The sequence below is a fragment of the Heterocephalus glaber genome, unplaced genomic scaffold (genome assembly GCF_053883595.1).
Source record: "Heterocephalus glaber isolate CG9 unplaced genomic scaffold, H.glaber_assembly_v1.0 deba00001429, whole genome shotgun sequence".
NCBI classification, from domain to species: domain Eukaryota; kingdom Metazoa; phylum Chordata; class Mammalia; order Rodentia; family Bathyergidae; genus Heterocephalus; species Heterocephalus glaber.
This window is the reverse complement of record NW_028258294.1, coordinates 21,891,871-21,897,986: the sequence shown is the minus strand read 5'-3', so window position 1 is coordinate 21,897,986 and position 6,116 is coordinate 21,891,871.

Sequence of the window (6,116 nt, the reverse complement as noted above, 5' to 3'; positions counted from 1 at the left end):
GCTTTCTTAAATACAGCTTAAGAGGCAGTAAAAGCATCACTACTGCTCACCTACTGACACCAATTTAAAAACCACCATTAAGTGCCACCAGATTAACATCTACAACCGCAGGGCAGTGGTTTGGAAATACCAAGTGAAAACCTGAGTTTAACAGTGATAGGCAATGTCACAGTGACCTACAGTATTTCCACTTATGTATCAAAATGAGAAGTATTGTCTGGGAATGGTGATGTACACCTGTAATCCCAGCACTCAAGGGGCAGAGGCAGGAGGATCACCACGAATTGGAGGCCAGCCTGGACTACATAATGAGTTCAAGGCCAACTTGAAGTACATAGTGAGATCCTGTCTTAAGTAAATAAATAAATAGGTTTTGATAGTTATTTTCCTGTCAAGTTAATGAAATGAAGCTTTTCAATACAAACTTGATATATAAAGTGAAGCTCATCTTAAAATATAAAATATATTTTAAATAAACAGCTATACCTAAACAGAGAATAATATTCACCCTACTATAAATAGGTGCCTTTCAAAATTAACTATTATTTTCACCAATAAAGCTCTGGCATTTCATTAAGAACCTATGTTTAACTCTTCTAACAAAAGCAATGACTTTTTCCTATTTTAGAATAAAATTATAGCCATTGCCCTGACATTACAAATTCATTATATAATTCTGACACTTTAATAAGGAAACTTTTAATATTTTTTACTGCCAGATTTTGCAAAGGTAAGAATAAATTTAGATGACCAAGAATAGAAATTAGAGCAGTAAAAAAATTCAACCTGTATATATAATTATTCAGATTTGAAACTTGATCCCATTTCCTATAATACGAAACCTGGTTTAAGGGTGGCCTCACAACACATAAGCCATATATAAAGTTTTCTACCATTCATTTCAATGCCAGTATGGTTTCAAAGAAGGAGAATGGGCTTCTGTATTCATGAAAACTAAATTAAAATCAGAATGATAACATTTACTAGTACTGTGACCTCAGAAAAATTACCCAATTTCTTTGAGCTTCAAATTGTACATTCTTGAAATGGGAGTAAGCAAACTTAACTTTGCCCAGTGGCTGTGATGTTTAAGGGTATTAAGTCAAGTATTAATATGAGAAACTTAAAGAGTCCAAGGATGAAAAGAAGAGGTAGACACTATACAAATAAATATGTAAATATAGTTACAAATTGAGATAAAAGAAAAGATTATTAGTATTATGTAAGCATATAAAGGGGGAATGGGGCACATGGGACAGAAATAACCCTAGGAAGTGACTAAACAGGCACCATGAAAGGAAATATGTTAAAAGGATGAATTATGTTACCCCAAATTCTTATGTTGATATCTTATCTCTTGGTATCTGTATATTTGGAGATGGGATAATTAAAAGTAAGGTTAAATGAGGTGATTAGGGTAAGCTCTAGTCAAATGTGGCCAGTGTCCCTGTAAGAGATTAGGACACAGATAAACAAAAAGGATGATATGGGGACACAGGGAGAAGGTGTCTAACTACACCATGAATGAGGCCTTACAAGAAATGGATCCTGCCTTGATCTTAAGACTTCTATTCTTCCCAACTACAAGGGAATACATTTCTGTTGTTTAAGCTGCTCTGTCTGTAGTACATTGTTATGTTAGCCTAGAAAACTAATGCAATACCCCAACGTCACTCATTCAAATAGTTGTTAAGCATTCATATGAGCTAGGCAGTGTTGACCCTGGGGAAGTAGCACTAAACAGATGTAGGTTAGGCCTGTCACTGTTGGGGCTTAAAGCCTGACAGGAACTAGAGTGGATGAGCAGGCAAATAAAGAAGAAAGTAAAATATATGACATGTTAGACAGTGGCTAAGTACCAGAAAGAAAATTAAAGTAGAAAAGGGAGATAAGAAGGGTTGGAAGTAGTAAGGCGGGGGACAGGGGGTAATGTGAAATTTTACAGTGTGCACCCCTCTAAGGAGATGACACTTGAGTGAAGGTCTGATGCAAATGAGTTGAGCTATGTGGTAACTGAGAGAACATTCTAGATAGAGGGAAAGCAGAAGCATTCACGTCATGTTCAAAGAACAGGAAAGAAGCCAGTATAGCTGTAAGAGAGTGAATATAGGGAGAATGTAAGAAATCAGGTTAGAGAAGTGAGATGAGACTATGCAGGTTATTGTATTTATTAAGAAGACTGGCTTTTATGGTGAGTGAAATGACTGCTGAGTGGAGAAGTAACTAAGAGAAGGAAAGAGTGGAATTAGGGAGTCTGGTGAGGGGAGACAGTGGTGGCTCAGACTAGGATGGCAACAGTGAAGGTGTGAGACCTGGTCAGCCTGAGTGTGGCCAGAAGGTGGACCTGATTTTCTCAAGAATTATAAAGTGAACTATGTGTAACAAAGGAGTGTGTGGAGTATGAGAGAAGAGTGGGAGTCCAAGGATTCAAGGCCAACAATGGGAAGGATAGAGATTCCCATATACTGAGAGAGCAAGACAGGGAAGGAGGTAGAGACAATCTCAATGATGATGGAGGTTTGGATGGCTGGAGGGAGAATGAATATTAAAGATTCAGCTTCAAACATACTATGTGTGAGCTATCAGTAGGCAGCAAGGGCATGTCTAGCAGGCAGCTGGAATTACGGGTCTGGAGACAGATGTCTGGAGAGGTCTGGAGAGACCTAAACACTTGGGAGGCATCAGCACATGGATAGTACTGGATGCCTCAGGTTGAATAAGATCAGGGAGCAGGTATGGATAAAAACATGATGATGTATGCGGACTGTGATCTGGAGTGCTCTAGAGTTCAGAAGATGAGATACCAACACAGAGCCTGGTAAGCAGTGGCCAGTAGGGTAGGTGAAATTGCCTACAGTACCCGTGAAGCCCAGTGAAAAGTTAATGAAGAATAACTGTCTATTAAATGTTATCAAATTAGCCAATAAATTTAGGAGAGTTGCCTATTAGCTTTAGGAATATGAGTATCAATCCCAAGTAGGATGAGAATCATTTCTATAGCCAGGTGGGAATTAAGCTATGGCTATGAGGACAGGTGGAGTCTTGGTCAGAGTCCATCTTCTACTAGTTATTTTCCTGGTTCCAGAGAAAACAGTGGAACATGTGTGGAGGAGCTGTTACTCTAATCCACTTACCAGGTAATTCCTAAAGCTACTTTTGGAGGAGAGCTATGCACCTGTGAAGCTCTTGTCAGATAAATGGAGCCATTACAGAAGTAGTGTAATACACTGGTGCCTCAGTTCATGAACCTAAATCTTTCTACAATTTTGGTCGCAGAATTTGTTCCACGATTCTGGTTGCAACTGGATTGTAAGCAACCAGAATTGTGGCATTAAGTTCGTGAACAGAGGTACCACTACATAGGGAATAGAGTTTACATGAATGTGAGAACCAACTTTATAATTCACTGAGCAATAGCAGTAATCTAACCTGATCTGTTATCCACCCTTGCAGTGGTTTCATTTATTCCTAATTACCTACATTAAATTCCTTTTTGGAAACTACCATTTCTAGAAAGATGGAGTGTAGATACACACTATTCTTCCATTTAAAAAAATCCCTGAAAATGTGTATCTTTTTCTGTGGTAGTTGTTACAACAAATTACTACAATCTTTGTGGCATAAAAGAATGGAAATTTAAGCCAGGCATGGTGCACATGCCCATAACCCCAGCACTCTGGCAGGCTGAAGCAGGGGGGATCCCAAATGTGAGCTTATCCTGGGCAATTAAGCAATTTGGTACACAATTTTTAAAAGGCTGGTAATGTAGCTTAAAGGCTCTAGGTTTAATATCCAGTACCACACATCCTTTCCATTTCTTACCAAGGGAAAGATAGCCTAGTTAGCATGCCTGAGTATTGAACAAGGTGAAAGTTTATAGTGGATTTAAGAGAAGAAAAGAATAATTCAGCAGACTTCTTGCTCATGTAGTACTGAAAAAGTGCTCAGAAAAGGCATTTAAAGGACATAAAGTATCAATAGAAAACACAGTCAAGGTGTAGTCAGGATACCAAAATTATGGAGTCCTGCCTGGCTACTGCTAAAACCTTTCCAGCCAGGAAGAACGGCCTTACACCTAGGACATTCTCTGGAAGGAAAAAAGGCTGTTTGAGGAGCACTATGCAGCTCTGATGAAATAATCAGTAAATACCACTTTTATTCTTCCAAAGGTTGGTTCTTTTCCATTCTTTTCCACTGGGCAAATGACGTTAAAAACAAGAAACTATGAACTCATAGGCAAAAAAAATCTTCTGAAGCCCCTATTTTTATGTAAAATGTGGGCAAATTTGTATGTTTGCCCTCTACTTATCTATACTGCTTTTATTTTGAAGTTTCTTTCCAAAACTTTAGGTAAATGAATGCCTCTAGATGTCCAACTATTATCCTGTGATGAGTAACTACTGTAAACGGTCCTAAGCTGCACATACTCCCTTGAAAAGCTTGGGCTCAATTATAAGCTCAATTCTGACACTTGCCTCAAAAGTAACATTTTTCCATTTCCAATTCGAATAGGAAAATACAGGATATAAGCAAAAAACACTATGCATTAATTTTGGATTCACACTCAAGCAGTAAGAGAATAAAACTACCAATATGGTAGAGGTTATTCCTGGAGAGAGAGGGGCAAAGGCAGGGGGTCTTTAGTTGCATCTGCTTTATTCCTGAAATAAAAAAAATAATCTGAAGCAATGGCATAATGGCAACACATGCTGATAACACATATGCCATTATCTAATGGAACTAGCAAAAGCTACAAATAAAGCCTCCTGATCCCACCACCCCAGATCCCTTATTGCCAGTTGTTAAATATTTACAGGAACATTTTCACTAAGCTTAATATAGTAGTTAAGTTCAGGCTCCAGACCTTGGCTGTCTTAAGTTCAGATAAGCTCCATTCGTCCACAGATGTCTGATCTTCAATATGGTTCTGACAACTATCTCAGTACTTTTTTTTCTAATCAATATAACTGGATAACAGAACCTACCCAGAAGTTTATGAGGACTAACCTGATAAATGTGAAGCACTTAGGATGGAAGACAACTATTCTAACATAAATACATTGGACAAGACATGTATGCATTTTGATGTTAATCGATAATGCAAAGATCTTTGTCGATCCGAAATTCACCAATATTATGTTTTCATTCATTTTCCTCATAAAAAATGAAAAGCACCAATACCTCTTATCATCTTTGTTTTCAGAAGTTGTTTTGATCAAATATATGCATATAGGTATATGTATAAATCTATTTGGTTCTCCAATATTTAGATGGCAACAGTTCAACTAGTGAGAGTTATTCAAGCCTAATTCATTTATAGGCATTAGCTACTGATGAGAATTCTGATAGTGAAAATTTTTACTGAAAATTTATTTAAGTCTATTAATTTTCTGAATCAGTAAGAGACACATATGTAGACCCAGTTTTTGTTTTTTTTTTTGTAAAGCAATCCATTAAAGTTCTTATGTAGAAACTCTTATTAATAAGAGACCAATAAAGCCATAGACTGGGTGGTATGGTACAATGCAAAGAATAGATATGGATACAGTAGATACAGATATGAAGCAGCACTGGTCAAAGCCAGGATAAAACTTACCATTTGGCAACACCAAATACTTGGACAAAGTGGAAATTAATACAGTTAACAAAGGGCAGAAGGGAATAGGTCACTGGTTTAAGAGCAAGCTAGATCCCTACACTTCTTTGTAGAGGTGGATTTTCCATGTCTCCATTATTGTTAAGAAGCTACCTGAGGATATGCACCACCCAATGGAATATATCTAAGAAAGACACAAAATATAGGAAATAAGAAGACAGGGAAACCAACACAGGGGAGAGGCAAACTATCCCTAGGATGATGGTGAAGGAGATTTCAGGATGACCAGCTTTACTCAAGCCATAGTAGTCCAGACTGGACAAAGCAGATTGCTTCAGAGTGATTCTCCAAGATGAATGGAACTGCTAGAGTAACTGTCAGGTTTGAACATAACCATAAGGTATTCATACATTTAGTGGAGATCTATGCCAAGTCAACTGACTCAAGGAAATAAAAACTTAAGATAAGGTAAAAATAACAAATTAGTGATAATCAGTGTTCACATAACCTTAATAGTTCA